At 35.5% G+C, this 22,335-nt stretch overlaps 1 protein-coding gene and 1 long non-coding RNA gene across 9 annotated transcripts in view; one reads left to right on the forward strand and one right to left on the reverse strand.

Annotated features, from left to right (window-relative positions):
• LOC108004003 (putative polypeptide N-acetylgalactosaminyltransferase 9) overlaps positions 1 to 22,335 on the forward strand; it is a 326,811-nt gene that overhangs the window by 33,485 nt on the left and 270,991 nt on the right. For all 8 annotated transcript variants that reach the window (XM_062084087.1, XM_062084088.1, XM_017066613.3 and 5 more), the window contains one exon: positions 1,504 to 2,179. The gene's annotated coding sequence lies outside the window, so the exon portion shown is untranslated. The remainder of the gene's footprint in view (positions 1 to 1,503; positions 2,180 to 22,335) is intronic.
• Positions 14,056 to 15,486, reverse strand: LOC114578286 (uncharacterized). Its single transcript, XR_003699111.2, has 2 exons — positions 15,341 to 15,486; positions 14,056 to 14,858 (listed from the first exon to the last, which is right to left on the reverse strand). It is a non-coding gene; the product is annotated as an uncharacterized LOC114578286 (long non-coding RNA).

Below are 22,335 nucleotides of genomic sequence, written 5' to 3' on the forward strand. Positions count from 1 at the left end.
TAATGTTTCAATTTAATTTTCATCGCTAATTTTTTTATGTGCTTTATTACTAATTTTGCTTAGCAATGGAAACTGGATGGACTTTTGCGAGAAATAGGCAACTTAATAGCAAAATTATTGAATTTCTTTGAATTGAAATTGATTCAATTCATTTTCATTATTATATTATCTTGGACGAAGCAGGAATAAATTTTTGTAACGAATAAAGCTTGCAAACAATTATTGAATTGAGCGTAGAATAATTAAGTATAAAGTATAATAGTATAAAATATAATAATATATATAATAGTAATAATAATAGTATAAAGTATAAAATCGTTGCGAAAAAAAAAATTTTAAATTCTAAAATAAATCCACGTATTATATTTGTTATTCTTGTCTTATATTTGCAACTATTTGCATACAGAATATCTTGCATACACCCAACATCGCGTAACATGACGTGGAATCGCGAGATGCGAAAGGCTTAAACTAAACGCTTTCAATTCGACGAGAATCGCGTTAATATTGGCCGATGGAGGACACGAGGCGTTAATATTTCGGAAGCTCTTCCGGTGCCACGTACGAACTTGTACATATTTAAGCGGCTTATAGTTCAACCGGTTTTCGCGATAGTAATTGGTTTATCGGCAAGATTAATAGCAACCATGCCAATGCAGGATGAGCTTCTGGCCGAAGGAACAAGGTCAGGCATTACATAATTCTATTCATTTTGTATGCACGTTAGAGAGATAGGAATTATCAGGGAAATTTTGATGATTAAGTCTGATTTGTTCGACATAATAGACGTAGATTAAGAATTAAAGACAGGAAGAGAAGATTGAAATATTCGTATCTTTTCATTTTTCTGTTCTACGATATTAGAGTTTGATTCGACGTTACAGTGTTTTAAATCGTGATTAAAATATCAGTTCTGTATTTCGTAGAAGATTAATTTTTCATAATCTTTCGTGAACGCTATTCTTTATTTTTGTTTTATTTTTGTATTATTTTTGTTAAAGAAAATTTACGAATTTAAGATACAAAAAGATAATAGAATTATGGACAAAACGAGCCGAAAATAGATGAATAAATAATTACATTTGATATCGATACAAATCGATTCGTCGTATTAAAATTTTATTTACCGAGTAAATTTAATAATACATGCTTCGCGCTGATGAAAATCTATTTTCGTATTCTAAAGAGTTATTAACCGAATCACCGATATAATCAGAATATCATTCAATTTATTGAACAAATTAAGTATTAATCCGATAAAGTATGCTTGATATTAATAGATTATATAAACGTTATTTCCATATTTTACCTCGCGTTATATTATACTTGGAGTAAAATAATTATTATTTCACTCGCTCAAAAAATAAATCAAAACAAATTAAATGTTGCAGAGTAAAAAATTGTGTCTTTACTTCATCGCTCCAAATTATACAAAACTAAATATTTCTCCAATATAAAATATTTTTCGAACCACGCTTTCAATATCACCGTTTCCATTTTCAGATCAGAATGCCTGCTATCTTCATCAACCCGATTCATGGAAACTGGACGTAACGTATAAAATGAAAACTTTAATTCGCGTACAAATTCATTCGGCGCGGGTATAATAAGCGGGCGCATGCGCGTTGGGTGTTTCGGTGGTGTTCGCGAGGGTTCGTGATCAGTCGGCGGCGCCGCGTCGCGGGGTGGGGATACGTCGGTCGAAGGGATAGATAGCGTAGTCGCGGTCCGATGGACGAGCCGCGTGGAGGGACGAGAGAGGGTGCGGAGTCCGCGTGTCGTTGACAGCAGCGGCGGCTAGCAAGCCTCGCTTAAGCGTCGCTCGACAGTCGAAGCCGGTCTCTCGGCGTGCGAGTATCGAGAGTATCGCGAAAGGATTCGTTCGAGTTCCGTTTTCACCCGGCGACGCGAGCTTGTCACCTGTCAACCTTCGCGAAAGAAAGTTCGAAGTCGACCGAGACTTAACCTCTGCGTTTAAATCGAGTTTTCCTTATCGCGTGTGTCGCGCTAACGAACCATCGAGTTCTCGATCCCTCGTTGTGCGTTCGTTCGTGTCGTGCCTGTTCGCCAACCACGTTTCCGCTCGCGTGTGTCCAGTGTGCAGAAGTGTATGGATGCCACGGCGGAAGCAACGCTGTCGAGATTGCGAGGACGTTCCTCCTGGCCGGTTAATTCTTAGGTAAGTCGATTCACCTCTTTATACCCGCGTATTGCGACGTCTTTGGCCGCTAGCGTACCGAAACGATCGTTCGAATTCCCGCCTTGCGAAGCGTTGTGTGCTTACGCGAACCATTCGGACTCGTATCAGTCGACTCCATTTTATGAACTCTTTTATGGAAATATATAAAATGAGTGTTTAATTCTTTTATTACGATTGATTCTAGCTTCTGTATAACCTTAATATGTAAACTGAAAAAACGGAACACGTTCCCTCATTTCCGCGAATTTTAAATAAATAGAAATAGGATTATCTATTTGTTTACATCTCGTAATGATATCGCGAAATCGATAGTGAGATGCGTGTATCGTAACGACGCGCAACACGCCATCCACTATTCAAGGTTATGGTTTAATCGACTGAATTGAAGTTTCCTCCGAAATTGGATATGCACGCTTCTCGTTTTCGTTTGATTAAAAGTACACGACTGAACAGTCTATATGAACTTACCTTCGTTAATACCGAATAACCCAGTTACACCACTCCAACAAGGAGGCATAGTACACGCGACCTACATTAACGGTGTACACCTAAAGGTTGACGTGCTCTTGTCCGCATTATGCATCGGGATTCTTTTGAATTCTCACTTGGAATAGGGTACGAAGTAGTAGCCAGGATAAAAATCGATTTACGATACTTTTTCGCTTTGATACCTGAGCCGCTTTGATATCCAGCATAGTATGTGTGTGTACTTATGTACTATCCGTGTGTATCTCGTTATTTCTGATCACAAAGTAAACGAATTAGATATCTCCTTTCTGAATCAATGAAAAGAAAAATGAAGTAATTCAAGTAAACTTGACAAAGATTTCCTTTTATATAATTAGTTAATATTTCTCTAAAAGAAAAGAATTCCGAATTAAAATCTCTTCAAATCTTAGCTCCAAAAAAATTAATAAATACTTACTTTTCGAATTAAAACTTTAAAGCCAGCTCGTTAAATTTTCGTTAAATAGATCGTTTCACCCTAAATTTCAATTTCGATCGTGAACGAAAATGTTGTCCGGATAATAAACGGCAGGGCATCGTCCGAACAGTCGTTGATTACACGATCTCTCGTTTCCTGTAACGAGCATTCCGGTGGCCAGCGGTTGCCTCTCCCATTGATATTCGCCAGATTCGTTTAGCATTTTAAATGGAGCATCGATCGGCCCCGACTCGTCTCGCAAAATTTTCAACTCCCGTTCGCAATCTCTGACTCGCTAATAGCGAGGGTTTCGATCGAAGGGGATTAAAACGAAGCTTGAGCTCTTGAGTTCTCCGGGGTGATGGCGATTTTCTGGTCGCTTTGTGACGCGTCCATTGAACGTCCATCGTTCTCTCTCTCCCTCTGTTGATATAACGTTACTCCGTCGCGTTAGCCCGTGTTATTTGCACGACGATTTGAATTCATTTCGCGTCAAGTCGCAAACGTGATCAGAAAGCGTATATAAGACGCGTGTGTTACGTTCGTGTCTCTGGGAATTGGCGGATCCCTGTTTGCACAGTTGTTTCTTTTTCCATACCGATTCTCCTTTGCCAGGAGCTTCGATAGCTTGCGATATGTATTTGTCCAAGTTTCCCCATTTGAAATTTATCCTCGAATTACGAATAAGTGCATTTTGCACGCGAACTTAATGATCACTGTAGATGTAAAGTATGGAGGAGATATGAAGTGAAGGATGGAGCAATTTTTTTTTGCAAAATTAATTAAATTATTAGAGAAGAATTCTTAGAATGAGAATTTTTTTTATATGGAATATAATTGTAATTAATTTCAATCCAGGATACGGTTTATTTTCGTTGCTCGTGCGAATAAAAAATTATCGGTTTCGTATTCTATTTAAAGCGGCCCTGGATCAATTAAATTCGAGCGACCTTGCAGTCATACGTTTATCGGAGTGACAGTGGCCTTCGAACTAGGGTGCGCTTGGTTTACTTGAACCGTGTTAATCGATCACGGTTTATTGCCTTTTAACGCTCGTGAATGTCGTTCATTGTCGGAGTTTATCAAATTGTAAAATAAGAATGATTCATCTTTTCTGCTTCATGATTAAATTTTACCTAATTTAATATTTAATTCCACTTCAATTTGATTTTTGCTATTTAACGATACGTAACATTTTTCTTTAAATCAGCGATAAAAATCGAATAAAAGAAGACGTGTATATCTGACATAAGAAAACAGAAGTTTTACCTAAAATTAATAAATTCATCGATCATTAACATTGGTTTTTAACACTAAAATAAAAATCCAGAAATTAAATAACGTTCGTTATATCACATCATTATCAACGATGTGCATACACGATGAGTCACGTACACATACAGGATGAGTCTAAACATTATGGATAAAAATGGAATAATGAAATGTTCGGATAACAGAATGCTCGCACCGCCAAGTACAACTCGGATAACGAGAGTTCATGTAATGAAAGTTTCGCGGTATAAAACTTTACTTACCTTCGATTCCACGATTAAACGTTAATCCACCGATAGCAACGATGCCAGAAGGCAAAGACTTGGAATTACATTTTCCATTAGTGGTTGCTCCATTTCAATGGAAAATTATGAACGAACAGTCCATACTACAGATCGTAGTCGCGATTACGAGTGGTGCACGTGAAATTCGTACCAGTGCGTACATCAGTGATGTTCATATTGTTATCAATATTGCAGCTCCCTCGATTCTTGCACCCTGCAATTAGGGCCTGTTAACCGACTCCACTTCTCATCGTAGCATCGATATTGTGATTACGCGACAATCGCGTTTATTACTCTTTTCTTTTTTCTTTTTCTTTTACTTTTTGTGTTTTGTACAGATAAGACACGTAGAACGTTTCGATTTTAAACTGTTAGAATATTCGAATATTTTTCTTTTGGAATATTTTTTTTCTAGGATTATTATTAGTTGAAAGATTGTGATATCTGCGGTATCAGAATTTTATTCTTTGATATTTTTTTTTTTTAAAAATTCTTCTTTTTTTCGATCGTAACGTTGGAAAATAGAACTCGATAATCGTCTGATAAATCGATCGAGAGAAAAATTGTATAAAATTTTGACAACGCGGATGTTTGACGGATTTATAATAAAATTTCATTCGACCTGTTAAATGAAAACCTCACATTTGAAGTTAATACGTGGTCGAAGTGGTTAATACATTTCTAATCTAATCTCCACGAGATGACGAACGCCACTTGTCCTGCAGTACAAATACATATTCAATATTCAGTTTTACGATATTTTATCCCATTTATCATTCGACTATTATTCTATTATTCATTATTGTCGTCCATTCGAGTATATCGAAATTACGGTAATTCTTCAGTGGAAAAATATGTAACTCGTTGTAATGGCGAGATAAGATTGATTTTCAACCTCGATATTTCATCGAAGATTGCAACAACACGAATTGTCGTAGATCGCTTTTACATTTGGACGATGGCATATTAATTGGCAATTTGTGATCGATGTATCTCTTATTCGTGCCAAGATAATAAATCGATAAATACGCAATTGGATAATTGCTGCAAATTATGCATGTTACACCAACTCTGCGATGAAATTTAAATGTAAGAAATTTCTATCATTTTCTTTTTCAGCTTTTTTATTCATAGATGTATCGGATTATAATATTCTTGTCGATGTTGCTAATTCTTCCTTCCTGCGATTAAATCATATTTATCTTTGGTCTTTGGATTGCATCAAGCTCCTTTCGATATGAACAAATATTTTCCCCCTATCGATATTCGTCTCTCTTAATCGCAAAATTTTATATCGACAGATTGTGTTTGCACAAGCGAAGCGACATTTTTCAGGCTTGGGATTTTAGCAACAAGTGTTTCGCGATTGTGCAATCTGCGGTCCTTGATCAATAAATCACGCGCCATTGTGCGTGCTCAATTTTGAAACGCGATTATTCTATGCTATTGAACGGATACGGTTACAAAAATACATTATATATTTTCGGATGGTGGAATGAAAATGTTAGAAAACGAATTATTTTCCACGAAGATAAAGTAATTGAAAAATCGTAATTTCCCTTCTAAAAATATTCTTCTCCTCGGATATCTTTAAAATATCGCAATAATTCCCATTAAAAAATATAAATAAAATAAAATAAAATTAAATAAATAAATAAAATTAAATAAATAAATAAATAATATAAATAAAATAAAATAAAAATAAAAATATAATCATACAATTCTTCGCACGAGATCTTATTCCATTTTCATAAATATCATCGAAAAGAAAAAGGAAAAAAAAAAACAATTTTCGAAGATTTCTTCGAATTCGAAACACGTGCGCGTTATAGAATTTCCCTTCCGACACTCGAGACACCCGGCTACGTGTTCATGACCTACGAACGCTCATAGAGAATGTCTACATCCTATGAAACGACTGTGGGGGGAAGAAGAAAGAAGGTATTTTATATACCCCGTTGACTGTTTGGAATGCTGTCGGCGTTCTTGCCGCATTAATGACGAGCAGACGTAACGTGCATCATTGCGCCACTTATTTCTTATCTGACAGAGCATGGTTGGACAGCGATAAATCTTTCCACCGGTTTATCGGCCGGACAACTGTCGTTCAATATCGTGAACCAGACGCCCGGACAGCGGCGTGTAGATCTCATTCTCTTGCCTTTTCACGATCATCGGAAATCAAGATCGGCCAAATTGTTCGTAGCGTGTCCGTTTCGCGACGTTTTGCATGGCAGAGGAGAGAATTTTAAATTCAAATCGGAAAGGATCACTCCAATCCATCGAACGTTGCTTTTCTATTTTGTGTATATACGTATGTGTAAAATATCGTAGAATAGTGGAATAACGTTTGTTTCGATTTCCCTAAAATCCTAGAATTTTTATTCTCTTATTCGTTTACAATTACAAAAATATCTTTCATTTTCATTTTCAATTAATTTCCCAATGGATGTTCCATCCCGCAAAATATTCCGGGTGAGGGGTTATTTTTCGAAGAAATCGGGGTACGAAGCAAAATCTCGGCTTTTTTCTCGAATTATCGTTGATTATACGTTGATTAAATAGTTTGGCTTGCGGATACGAGAATTCTCGCTTGATACATAGAATTACTCCACCCACCTCTTTCTTTTTTTTTTTTTATTTTAATCCCTCTCTTGCATAGGAGGATTTTATCGATAGGCGGGACGTTTTAATTGACGGCGCGTATATTTTTCGATGAATATACAATTTAAATACGGCTATGATTTTATCGGATACAACGCGCCGACTATAGTGATTCCTTCTGGCTCGGTGGAAATTTTTCACCACCGTTCACCACGGAGAAACGAACGTTGCGTTATCGAACAGATAAAAAAGAAGGAAAAAAAAAAAGAAACAAAAAAAAATATATATACATATGTGTATATCGGATGTTCGACTCTTGATAAAAAAATAACACGGTCGAATAATTTCCATCGACCGCAGTGGCCGGCATGCGTTTCGTTCCTTTGGCTGAATCGAAATGGGTCGCGCGAACGTTTAATTAATTCAAGTGGACTCGGCTGGTGTTCGCCCGGGTTAAAAGAATCGCGAATATCGTTGAAAGCCGTACGCGTTTACCACGTTTGATGGACGCGTCACAGACACGTTTATCGAATTATTTTTAAACCGCCTGTTGATAGCTGGATTATGGTTTAATTCTTGATCTTTATTAATCGTGTCGGTCCTCGATTTGTTTCATCACGACGCGCGGATTCGTCGCGATCTTGGTTCGATCCGAAACTTGCAGGGAAAAGATGAACTTGACGGTATTTTTCTTCCGCTCGAAAAAGCGGAAATTTCAAAGTTGTATCGTCAACATTTTACCTTTACCTCTTACTTTGATTTCGATCGAAATCTTTGCAACGAAAGTTTGCACGTACATTTTTTAGAAGCTTCTTCTCAGCAAAGTATAAAAAGTATCTTTCGAATTTTAAAATATCATTTTTTTAAATTCACCGATGATCGGCGGATGAAAATAAATTTTGCGTACATATTTTCACAACAAATATTTTTCACCCTCATCAAAAACATATTCTCTTCCGGAAATAATTACAAAAATCCACTAATCTCGCGAATTCAATTTCACGTTCCCATCGATCCCGCATTATTCAAAAAATATTCTTTCTTCATTCCGTAGATAGAAGCGAATCAATTCCATATAATTTATCGGCAAAAGGAAGAAAACTTCCGTTTCCACAAGGATTTTTCGACAAGAGGGGTAGATTTGTTTGGGAGTAAAAAAATTAGCCATCGCTCCTCGATATAATCAAAGAAAGAAAGATGGAGGAGAGGGTGTGCAAGTTGGACTCCGCTTCCATTCAACTTCAGAGATGAAGCGGCAATGCATCTTTAATTAAATCTCCCTCTCTTTCTCTCTCCCTCTCGTCCCTGTTCGTTGGCTGAAATTTATTCCGTGCGTTTCAATCTCCCTCCATCCAGTTTGGCCATCCGTCCTCCCTTCCTCTCCCTCCCGTCTCCTTTCTCCCCCTTCTCCTCCTCGTTCCAGACGACCGACGACTCGCTCCCCCTTTGCGCGTCCATGCAGAAGCGCGTTACAGTTGCCGCCTTTGGATTTTTTCCAACTCGTGCCGCAAATTCTGATCGGCGACGGCCGAGATCTCGAAAAACGGCGATCTCACCCAAGCGTAACAACCTCGTTTTTCCTATTTTCGATCTCGATGCGACTAGATATAGCGCCACCTGTTCGTACCAGTTTGTTTCTTTGAGAGAGAGAGATTCCTCTCCCGGTGGTAATCTCTCGATTCTTGGGGTTCGTTTTGTTCCGGTTTACCTTGACGACCGGTTCAATCGGTTATTCCTTTGCATAATCGCGTTATTACGCGAGAGAAATCGAGAGAGATGGGGAATGGTTTCGGGATGCTGTTCAATTTATCTTCTTTTGAGTAGTTTGTTTTAATATTAATTTTTAATTTTATTCGTAGAATAACAGGGTCGATGAGACATTATTTTCTGTTTAGAATTGTCGAGTTTATTCGAGTTATTCGGGAAATTTATGTAAAAACTGGTTCAATCGGTTCGTTCCTCCACGCATAATCGCCTAGGTTTATCGCTTATCCCGGGAATATCGAGATTAAACGATCGTCAGAATTGCTTCCTTTATTTTATTTATTCTTCCTTATCTTTAGTACCTTTATTTTTAACTTTAATGGGAAGACAGGAATCAATCGATTATGTATTTCCTTTTCTTTTTTTCTTGCGTGGAAATAAATACGTGAAATAAATAAACGGAAGATCGGTTGTTTTTCAAGGGATCTTTAACTCGATTCTCGTTGTCTATTGATCTTGTTTCCTTTCTACCTGAACGTTTTTTCTTTATTTTGCAAAATACGTCACGGTGAGAATAGATGATAGGGGAAGAAATTCAAATTCACGATTTATTCACGTAGATAAGTAAGCGGAATAATGAATAATAAGCATATATCTTGATGCAGTTGAGTGGTTTAATTTATATAATTCAAAGAGGAGCTTTTCGATATTATTTCATGGTCTTGTTGGGAAATGTGGCTTCGAGCCGAGGTGAGGTCCGACTTAACTCGACCGTAACTTTATGGTTTCTCGATTATCCAAGATCCTATTATTCGAACTTCCTATTATCTGATGTATCAGAAACAGATGACGTAGAGTAATAGTAGTCCACGACGAAATTACCATGTTCTATATCGCGTTATCGACTAAAGATTTGGGATTAATTTTCCTTTTCTAAGCGATTTTCCCCCTAAATATTTCTATAAAAAAATAAATTTCCACAATAGAATTTTCTAATTTAATTTTTCTATACGATTATCAGAAATTTGCAAAAAAAAAAAAAAATTTACAATTTCATCGTACAGCGAAAATTAGATCGTAAAATCTAATCGATCGTAAAAAGTATATCTTTCAACGAACAGAAATGAAAGATTTTATAGAAAGATTAAATAAATTAATAAAAATTTTGGTCAAAATAATTTAAAGAAAAAAAAAAAAACGAATTTTCCAATCAACTCGATACAACACTATATAGAGTATAAATACTTTATACACGCAAGTCTGATTTATTTCTAGCTCGATTCATCCGGATTTTCCTAAAAAAAAAAAAAAAAATCGATTATTCCAGACACGTAGAATTAAATTGAAATCCAATTGAGACGCTTTCCACTATTTATTAAAAAAAAAAAAAAAAAGAAAAAAATATTAAACACGTAACAAGCAGGATGGAAAAATGAAAGCCAACTAGGCAAATCTCTATGCCATACGAGATCGATCCTCGGATCTCCGGATCCGTGTTCCAAAACCGAATCACAACGATACAAAATTCCAAAATTCCGTTCGAAACACGCCCGGGTTTTATATTTATATATATATAAACCGATTTCTCCGTGTACACACGGCACGCGCAGAACCTCGACAACTATTCGTTATTTTTACGGCTGCGATATTCGCGCGGAATAACGCGGGGAAATGATTTTCGCGCGGCGGTTGAAAAAATATGGGGGGAGGGGGCGGTTGGGAGAAGAGGAGCGGAGGCGATACGTAAAGCGCGATGGGACGCGGAACATTTAAATTTTAAATGCGGCGTACCGTTGCACGCGCGCGCGTACGCGTCGCGTCGCGCTGCTCGAGGCCGTTGGACGGGTCGGATAGCTGTAATTCGCCGTTTCCCCGCGCGTTCCAACCGACCCCAACCGTCCTTTTTATCGCGCGATTTCAATCCGGGGATGGATGGATATTCGCCCGTATACCTGCCGGACATCCGCCACTTTCCTACGTAGCCTAGTTGACGATCGAAGAGGTTCGATTGCACTCGTCGAGATAAATGTTTAACGCGGATTTAACGAATGCAATGCGCGTAGTAATAACGATGCGGTGAGCGTGGGATACGTCGCAGCGAATGCAATAATAATACAGCCGTAATGCGATGGATGCGTAACGGTGCAGTTGGCGAGAAAAGTTTTCAATACACGCTTTAGCTCCAAGTGAATGTATATAAGTTTTTTTAAATTGATTTTTCAAACGGAGGAACACGAAGGGATTGTTGGCGGAAGAAATTATATTTTATTTCTCGCGTTAAAATTGGCTTTCGAGGAAAATTAAAAGCGTGGAAACGAGTAGTAAATGTTGAGTGTGTATAATAAATATATTCAAGTTTTCGAGAAAATTAAAATTGAAACTCGATAGAGTGTCCGTACTTGAATATTTAATGGGTGAAATGAAACTGTATTTGTTATCGTTTTTTCAAACGTGTTGAGAGAAATAGAAGTATTTGGAATAAGATGCGTATAGGAAATTAAATTTTCGATCAACGATATTTGATATTTGAGAAATAAAAATTATACGAATCGACTACGCTTTGTGTACATTTGAATTTACAAAACCGGAAGCTGAATTACTACCATTCGCCTATAGAAAGGTGAATTATCATTGCATCAGGGATGATGCAACATCTCTGAAATATTTTAATTTTCCAGCGTCGCGTCGTTGTAAAATAATCAAATATATTCTCACTATATAATATAATATTCCACACAATACGATAATCGTTGTAATCTTCTCATCGAAACGCGAAAATGTTAATCCTCTTCTCTAAATAACATTCTAAATTTCGATAAAATCTCCATAAGTAAGAAAACAGTCGCGAAACAGTCGATATCTCGCGTTGCTGAAAGATCAGCGATCGTAAATCGGCCGCGGAATTATTAGAAGATTGCTAGAAGGGTGATTGGCTATTCGAATTCTATTTGCTTGGATCTTGCTGCTCCATTGCACTTGTCCGTTCGCCTCTTTCTCCCTTCTCGATATTCAATCGGAATCGAAAGGAATACACGGTGAAGTCGTTTATACTCGTATCGATTTGGGAATCGATTTTTAAATCTGATTTTACCGCAGGCTATTTCCGCATAAGAGTCGTCGATCATCGATTCATCTTTGCATTTTTAATATCTTTGATGAATTCGTGCGCAAATGTAATTTTCTACGGGATAAAAATAGAAATCTATTAGTCAGAAAGAGAATTTCATTACTTATTTACGTAGAAAAAAAAACAGCTATGATCGAATTTATATTTCTCATTAAAATAAAACGAATATAGAAACGTTTTAAAAAGAATTCCTTTTTTTTTTAAATCAAAGTTTTTTAAAAATAGTTTTAACCTGAAAATATATACCCATTTTCCTCGAAATAATAGTTATAACGAGAGAGTTTCAAGACAAACCTAGAAAAAGAATCTTAATTGAATTTAAAAAATTAACGAAAAAGATGGTTCAATCTCACGAAGTATCGTAAGATTGTTCTTGTTGAAACGAAGGAAAGCCTAATTAAACGGGTAAAACGCGTAGTCAAAGCTTGTAAATTCTCTTTCAAGGAGCAAACAATCCCTTTCTTCGTCCCCCGCGAAACGATAAAAATATCCTTTGGTAACAAGTATAAATACAATAAAAGAAATCCACTGTCGCGCTCCGCCACTTTTTACCCGCACAAGAACCAGACTGGGACGAAACGAAATAATTAAACGCAACGTCGAACGAACCTCCAACCTATTCCGCCCACTGCAATCCAGTTAGAAAGGTACACAAAGCGGAGCTCCGCATCGCAGCCATTGTATTTAAATTGGTTTAATAGGGCGCATCGATCAAACGACAAATCCTAATTACGGATATATCGCGATCGTCTCTTCCGGACGTTTCGTACGTTTCATGCCCGTGGAACGAAACGCGTACGCCAGTGGAAAAGATCCCAATCACGATTATTTTGATTACCGTTGCTTTCTTTTTTTTTCTTCTACGTCGATCACAATCCACGTGCACGCGATTAGAACTAATTTACGAAGTTTTCTTTGAAAATTTGCGAAAGGAAAGTTGAAAGAGTTTCGGCATCAAAATATACATCTTTCGATTTAGAATTGCCATTATTTGTAAGAACATTAATTTTTTCTTTTACGTCGATCACAATCCATTTGCACGCGATTAGAATTTTTACGAAGTTTTCTTTGAAAATTTGCGAGAAAAAAGTTGAAAGAAATTCGGCATAAAAATATATATTTTTCGATTTAGAATTATTTGTAAGAACGTTACAAAAAATTAATTTTTTCTTGTAGGTCGATCACAATTCATTTACATGTGATTAGAATTTTTACGAAGTTTTCTTTGAAAAAGGAAAGTTGAAATTTCGGCATAAAAAAATATATCTTTCGATTTAGAATTACCATTATTTGTAAAAACGTTACAAAAAATTAATTTTTTCTTGTACGTCAATCACAATCCATTTGTACGTGATTAGAATTTTTACGAAGTAGAAATTTCGACATAAAAGTATATCTTTCGATTTAGAATTGCCATTAATTGTTACAAAAAATTAATTTTTTCTTGTGCGTCAATCACAATCCATTTGCATGCGATTAGAATTAATTTATGAAGTTTTCTTTGAAAATTTGCGAAAGGAAACTTGTAAGAATTTCGGCATAAAAATATATATTTTTCGATTTAGAATTGCCATTATTTGTAAGAACATTAATTTTTTCTTGTATATCGATCCAAATCCACAATCCATTTGCACACGATTAGAATTTTTACGAAGTTTTCTTTGAAAAAGGAAAGAATGTTACAAAAAATTAATTTTTTCTTGTACATTGATCACGATCCATTTGCATGCGATTAAAATTTTTATGAAGTTGAAATTTCGACATAAAAATATATTCTTTCGATTTAAAATTGCCATTATTTGTAAAAACGTTACAAAAAATTAATGTTTTCTTGTACATCGATCACAATCCATTTGCACGCGATTAAAATTAATTTACGAAGTTTTCTTTGAAAAAGGAAAACTGAAAATTTGGCATAAAATATATATCTTTCGAAAAATTCTTTACAAAAAATTAATTAAACCTTTATTTTCCAATGATATCGGTAAAATCAAATTCAGAGAATGATTCTCTCTCGTATCATGCTCATTAAAAGTTACATTATAACGTTGCACGCGACTTCAACAGCTAAGTTTAAACTCTTAAGACGACTTCAACTTCTTGAATCGGTCGTATTGATCAGTTAAGTAAACAGAATACAAACAGTGAAAATGCGTGAACGATATCTTATATATATATATTATTCTTCGGAACAATATTTCAATTTTGCAACATGTCTTGGAAAAGCGACGATGGTTGGTTCAATTTACGCGAAATACCTGATCGTAGCTTCGTTTTATTCGACTGGACGACGATAAAGGCAGGTGGGGCACGTGTATCGTTGCAGAGCCTGTTCCAACACCAGTTTCCATCGACCCTCTTCATTAATTAACCCAAATGCGAGAGCGGCTAGGCTCACCGGACAACAGGCGTCTCTCTTTGTCCGCGGTTTCTGGCCGCATCGTTCGCGATCGATCCGCAGGATAAACGTCGCTTTCCACAGAGAAACGTCGCCCCGATCGATTTGTTCTTCGGTGTAAATGCGGCTTAACGGAGGTTGCTTACGGTTCCGAGCGAGCCCCATCCGGTTGCATAGCGACTTGCAGGCAAACATGTGGTTAGACCGGTTGACTCAGACAAGTCGGTTTGCTTCTCTTCATTGGCCTCTCCTCCTCGTCTCTTTTCCTATCTTTATTTCCTCTCTCTCTTCGTTTTCTTCCTCCTTTTCTCTCTAACATTGTCGTTCCACGATTATTCCAGGACCTAAGTACATTGTCTGTGCAATTAAAAAGGGATTAAAGGGAATAGTGTGCGTGAAATGTACACGTAAGAATTTTATGTGATCTTTTTCCATCTATCCGATTTTGGGGAGCTTCTTATTCGAAAGAATCTTCAAAATTGAATTTATACACTGTTATAAGGTACATTTAAATTGAAAAATGTTTGATCGTATCTGTCACCTTCTTCTTTTGTAAATTATTCGATAAAATGTCATTTTTCGTCGCTAAATAAAGATCTTGCCTTATTCATTATTTTAAAATCATTGAAATATGATATGAATAAAAGAACGATACGAACAAATATCTCTACCAAAAATTTCGAAACTTAAAAAGATACCTCCTTTTACCCCAAAAATTATTCCTCAGAGAAGTTTCCTCAACTTTTAAATACGCGATCTGAGTAGAAGTGCAAAATCTTGATCGCCTCCTCGTCTCATCTCCCGACCGCAATCCTCCTCTACATACCTGGCTGCATCATCCACCCAGAACTCAGAAATCTCGACGTCCTACCCATCCCCCACACACGCGTTTGCCGAACGAGGATCCTCCACGATGTTCCACGCTCGTGTATCGCCGGTATAACACCGTGTATCGAGGGACGTGGCCGTCGAAGCGGATCCTCTCGGCTTCGATCGGGATTTCCGGGCCCCCCGCCTCTTGGAGAAGATCGAGGCGACGGGGTGCACGAGGGACAAACGTCGAAGGCGATCCGCACGCCTCGTGGCTTTTCGGGGCTTATGGAAATGCGTGCACGTCGAATACGATCCGAGAGACGAAAATCGAAAAAGTCGTGGGCTCCTCCCCCCTCCTGTTCAAGGACCGCGCTCTTCTCCCCCTCGAGCCGCTTGGGATTATTTTTCTGATCGCCAGCCGGAGGCTACGGGTTTAATAATTGAGGCGGGAATCGAGGCCGAAACCGAAAAAGGTTTCTCAGAAGTTTGCCCAGTTATCCTGGGGATTTCTTCTCTTTTTTTCTTTCTTTTCTTTTTTTTCTTTCTTTTTTCGGAGACATTTCGCTCGAGTTTGGGATTTTGTTGCATTGGCTTTCTCGTGGGTTGTACGAATGTAGTTTGTAGGTTGATAAGAGATATTCGAATCGTTTTCTTTTTCTTTGGTTGTATTTTTAGGAATATTCTTTAGGTAGGGGATCAATTTTGTGTCAGTTTTTTGTTTTATTCTTTGTTCTCTGTGTGTTTTATCATTTGGATGGATTCAGGAATGTTGCAGTGGAGTTTTAAATTTTATTTTGCATTGATAGTGCAAATGGATTTTTTTCTTAATAAAAAGTAAGTTTGAATTAATTTTATTAGGTATTATTATAGAACAATGATATTCGAATGATTATTTTGGTTTTCCAATTTAAGGCAGTATTCTTTTGAAAATAGTTTTTGTTTCGTGATTATGATATTGTTAAATTGAAACAAATTTTAATTCGTTTATATAGTTGATTAATTTGGAAACACATTGGTCAAATTAATCGGAGATCAATTAAAATCTATAAAAGTTTCTAGAAAAAAAATTGATAAATTGATAATTGATTAATATTGTATAAGTCTTCGAATTTTTTATTATATTTTATATTTTTTAAAAAATTTTCTTCTCCTTTTAAGAAAAACTTTAGATTAAAATTTAATTATCATTCTTTCTAATATGTTTCTCTAATAAACTTAAAGAATCTTTTGATACAAGACACTTTTTTTATTTTTTCGATAGATAAACTCGAAAAAGACTCGAAACACGTAGCAAGATTAAGATCTAATTTTTTTTCGTGATTATTCTGCAATTTCTTTGAGTATCTGGTTACCAAGAGTGAAGATATTTCTTATTAGAAGTTCCTCATTCCAAGAAACTTCCTATGCGTCACTTATGATGGAGTCTCCAAGTTTCCTCCTTTTCAGTTTATAGTCTATTTCAGTAATCTCTGTTTCGCGACACTGATTTTCTTCATACTTTTTTCATATAAAAAGATATCATAGACGCAAGACTCGATATTAACTCTATATTTGATCTCTTTTACGTCTTAGATCTTATCTCTCTCTTTTTTTTTTAATAATAAAATCTCTTTCGAAGGGTTGAAATCAATTCTCAAAATCACTATTTTCCCTCGTTTGAATTATATAATTAACACACGTTACTTTTCAAAAATAATATGATTAACATCGACGAGATCGTGAAATTTAATTTAATTTTCCTTAAAACAAATCTTTCGAATCCTATCGTATTTCTCATCTGTTCCATGCGCCGACAACAGTTAAAAAAGAGAGAGAAAAAAAAAATGTCAATATCAAATGTAATCGCGAGGAAAAAGCGATTTGAATATCGTTTGTAACGAAAGGAAATGTGGCGCGTATTTGCATTATTATCCGCGATGGATGTTATTGCACATTACATCCGCGTTATTGCATTTGACACTGTAATAATCTCGTGTAGATACGACGAGTGATACAGTTCTTCATAAAAAGTAGTAGTATCGGGTGGTAAAACTGGATCCGCGGAAAAAGGGAAAGGAAATAATTATCGGTGAGAAGTTTGCTGTAAAACTGTCGCGTGAACCCGCGGATAATTTCGTATCGCTTCGAAGTTCATTCCTTACGGGTTCGGTATGTAAAACGGATGCGTGGAAAGGAATAAATATCGAGTGTGGCCACGTATAAACGCAATCTCCGGCACGAAAGAAATAAAACAGAGAAAGAGAGAGAAAAGTAAAACCAGTCACGTAATCTTGTTGCAACTCGATTTGCGTCAATGTATATCGTGTTGGTAACGAGGATTTTCGCGAAATTGGATGACAGTCTGTCTTATCGACGGGGTTTTATGCACTGCGAAAAGAATCGTTGAAAAGAAATCGAGATGATCGAAATTAGTCGAGCCGATTTGCATTCTAATCATATTTTCTTATTGTAAATATTATTTGTGTTTTTTCTTTAGTACTACTAGTTGTAAAAAAATTAGTTTTTTTTTCGTATGCATATATGATTGGAGTATGTATATAAATTTTATAAATGGCGATTATTTTAAAAAACAGGAGACTTTAACAGGAGAAGGTATCAAAATATAAAAGATATTAATTAAAATTAAAAGATATTTGAACGTAAATTATTGTAGGATAATCTTGTAATGTATGCAGAAATATTTAATTATTTTTTTTCTTGAGATATTTATGTAGTTTTCGTTTAATGATTATATTATCTAATAGCAATTGGAATTATTTTTTTTATATATTTTCATTGATGATTTTCGCAAAATTTGTAAAATAATTGTCTATTAAAATTTTATATATTATATTGGGGAAATTGTCAAGTTTATCAAGATTAATGATTGTTAAAATTGCTGCCGATAGGAAATTCGCACAGTCGTATTTTTTTATCATGGAAATTATCGATGCATTATTTTTTACGCAAATTGCGAGCAAGTTAATCTCGCATAATATGTAAGTATTTTCTGTTAAAATTTAGATTACGTTTATATATTTTTATTTTACTTTATTATATAATAATAATAATAATAATAATAATAAATATTCCCATCCTTATGCATTGATAACGTTTATTATAAAATTTGCAGAATATTAGTTTCATCAAATTTATGGAGTTCAGTAATTACTAAAATTAGTTTGCTGATAACAAATTCGCAAAATAATATATCATTTATTTCAAATTTATATTATAAATCATAAAGATTAATCTCATGATATATATACAATATTTCATTATTTTACAAAGTATTTATGAAATGATTATTTATTCATTTCTCCAATTCTTTCTCCTTAAGATTTAAATCTTTATATTCACCAACATTTTCCAAAAATCCTTTTCTCAAAATCTCTCCAGCCCATTAGTCTTTGTCATTTCAAAATTTTCGTCGCCAATATCCCTAAAACAAAAATGTTGTCAAAATTTTTTCTTTTCACCTCTCTAGCGCATCTCTTCGATGCGTCCCTTCGTATTATTTCCATCAACTTTCTTCAAAATTTTCATCACGTCACTCCTCCTCTTCCACTCTCATTTCCGAATCCGGAACATAATAAAATGACCAACATCACTCCCAATGCTTGGCAACAAATATCAGCTTCCAATTTCACCAATTTCTATTCTCAGCCGTTCAACTCGTCCCCGGGAAAAAAGGGAGGGAGGGCGGGAAAAATTCGAGAGACGAGTGTCCATCACCGACATCCCGTCGCGCGGATCACGGAACGATGAAATGATCAAGCAGACACGTTCTGGTCACTGCATTGTTACGTACGTCCGACATTACCATTTCGCTTTGGTTAATGCAAACGTTCGTCCAGATAGCGGGGAATGTATTGTCCCAGCCCTCCCCTCTCCCTCCTCTCTCTGTTGTACCGACGAACGCTTCGTACGCGGTCCACACGTGCGCGCGGCGTTGTAACGAGCGTGTTTGCAAGTGCGTATGTCATGATTACACGAGTTCGAGCTCCGTTTGTAATTGTAGCCCGTTTGTGCCCCCATGTGGCGAGGAAGCAAAGAGCGGCGTGGCGTTGGAACGTGATTCCCTGTGAATTTTGTTGGACCAGAGGCGGAGGGAATAAAAACCGGTACGCGGGATTTATTATCGAGATTTTTAGCTTCGATAATATAATAGTCGCGTCGCATGCACGTGTAGTGTGTTCGAACGATATCGCTGTCTCGAAACTGGCGATACGTGACTGGTTGGAGAAATGGTTTTTTTCTCTCTCTCTCTTTAGATTTTTAATGGAGCGTTTTTCACCCTGGCCGGTGAAGGGAAATCGATAGAAAGATTTTTGGGGATGAGACGTTTCCGATTAATCGCTCGTGTTGTGACGATACTGAGCACTGGAAGTAATTATATACGTTTATAGCTTATAGTTTCTATTGTTCGGAGGAAGAAGGGGGGGAGAGAGAAAATTATGGATATCTCAATAATATTTTAATTTTCGTTATACGACAAGATGTTTGTAATGAAAGATAGGTTATATTTATGTACAGTTAGTTTAGATTTTCTGGATTATTTATGGCCATGAATGATTTGTTACTTGTAATACTCTTATAATTCTTTGACCTGTAATATCGTGTTCCTGGAATTAATTTTTGATTCGATAAAAAAAAAAAAGAGAAAAAATTGACGGATAAAGAAACTTTGGATATTGTTAGAGAATCGGTTTAAGATATCGTTAATGCAGAAAATTGTTGAAGTAGATGTATAAAATTGCAATTAAATATAATTGCTTAAGATGAATTTCTAATTTTTCACCAAATTTCTAACGTTTCCAATTATCCTCTGTCCGTAAATAAATCTAAGCGTTCAAGTGCTTTTCAAGAATTGAAAAATTACACCGTGTCGAATGAATATTGCAATGAATTGCACCAGCAATGTCGAGTAATAACGAAAGAACGCGGAATATCACGACGACGAGCATATTGTTCAGTTTTTACCTGGTATGATTCGAACCTATTTCACGAGTTGGCGTTACGCTTCCCTAAGTGGGTTATCGACCGTATCGTCTATAAAGATACTGTTTTCAACGTGCTTTAACTTGAACGTATGTGAATCTTTGTTTAAGCGTACCGAATCGGTCCAAACGCACAAACGAAGCTTTTGTGTTATTCGATAGAACTCGTGAATCATTGAACGTGATATAAATATCTCTCTACACAGTGTATTCCGGGATATATCTTTTTATAATCCGTTTAATCTCGATTTTGTATCTCGATTTCGTAAAGAATAATTTAATTAATTGAAGGATTATAAATCGTATTTATCAACGAAATCGGTAAATCAATTTGGTGTTACCCATGTTAAATATTTCTGAATTTTCAACAATCGTGATTTCAAATATTATCAAAATGGTTTTATCGAGATTACGCAGCTACTTTGATTTATTGCGTGATATTCAACGTGCAGTTTTATGGTTGATATTAGACTCGAAATAATTCTTGGCTCGTGGAAGATAAATAATTTTTTCGTAATTCCGTCTGCCTGGAATTAAATAAATTGTTGTTTCGTGAGATATGAGCATAATTAATAATAGATCTTTAAGAAAATATATTTTAAATATTTTTAATATTTTTATGTAGTAGGAATAAAAATGTTTTGCGTAAATAATAATAGATGCTAGGTAGATATAGAGGCATGAAAAATATTTTCATAATTTAAAAAAATATAGTGTTTTATAGTACCGTGATTAATTCAAATTTTTAAAATTTCGTAAAAGAGGTAAAAAAATGAAAAAAAAATATTTAACGAATATTAAACGCAATGTAATTTCACATTTATATTAACAAAAATTAGCCTTAATTTCTTTTTCAAGTAAAAAAAAAAAAAAAAATAAAATAAAATAAACAGAAATTAAGGAATCAAGATTATTAGATTCAAATCGATTTTTCATCAGAACATGCAAAATCATAATAGCAAAAATGGCAGATTTCACGCAACTTGCCGTATTTTTCAATCTCAAGTATGTCGTGCATCGGGTTTCGGGTAATTCGTATCTGTAGGATACTCACAACAGTATTTGTTCGAGTACAAGTATCCATATAAGTTTTGCCTCAGAGTGGAGTACACGTACATTATACTTTGGTTCACGAAGATTTACCGGTTGCAATGGAAATGCCGTAGAGATCCAAACAAGGCAGAGAAATCTTTGACGAGGTTCTTGCTACCGTCTTGAGGATATAGAGTGGTTGCTCTTCCAACATTTTCTTCTTCAAATATTATTTTTAATTGATTTCGAAACAGATTAGCTATATTTTATTGATTATTTAAAATAATCCATTAGAAATAAAATAAAAGATAGAATGATAGAACTTTAACTTTGAAGAACAAATTTATTAAGATCAATTATTTTTTCCTCTGTATTTGTAGCACAAGTTTTTTTCTTAAAGCTCATTGATTAATAACAATTATAATTTCAAGATTAGAATAAATGAAATAGTCTCGTTTAGACAAAAAGTATCCATACTGAAAGTATTTGCATATCATTGTTGAAAATCAATTAATCATGAAATTTTCTTTTATTATTTAACAACACTTTCATGATTAGAAAATTTTAATAATTGAAAAATAAAATGTAAAGTTTATTAAAAAAAATATATACTTAAAGGCATGATGAAGATATATGCAAATACTTTTCCCAATGTTCATTTAATTACGTATAACCTATTTTTTGCTTCCAAGTTCCAAATAAGATGAACCGCATGGAACAATTTTTTCCGAGATGGAAAATTAAAACGGAAATAATTAAGCAGCTCTTTTTCTCGTTTTCTATCGGAGAGAAAAAAAATGATTTGGAAAGGTCGGCGACCCGTGTCACGTAGGAGTCATGATACCTCTTCACCCACCGCACTCTCTAATGATCATTGTCCACTTCCCGTTACCAATATCCTTATTATCGGTCAACCGCTTCACCGTCCGCGATGCTTGTTCTGCATGCGGTAATACCGAATCCCATTATAATTACCGATGCGTTTCCCCGCAACCGA

This window comes from Apis cerana, linkage group LG13 (genome assembly GCF_029169275.1).
Source record: "Apis cerana isolate GH-2021 linkage group LG13, AcerK_1.0, whole genome shotgun sequence".
Classification (NCBI taxonomy): domain Eukaryota; kingdom Metazoa; phylum Arthropoda; class Insecta; order Hymenoptera; family Apidae; genus Apis; species Apis cerana.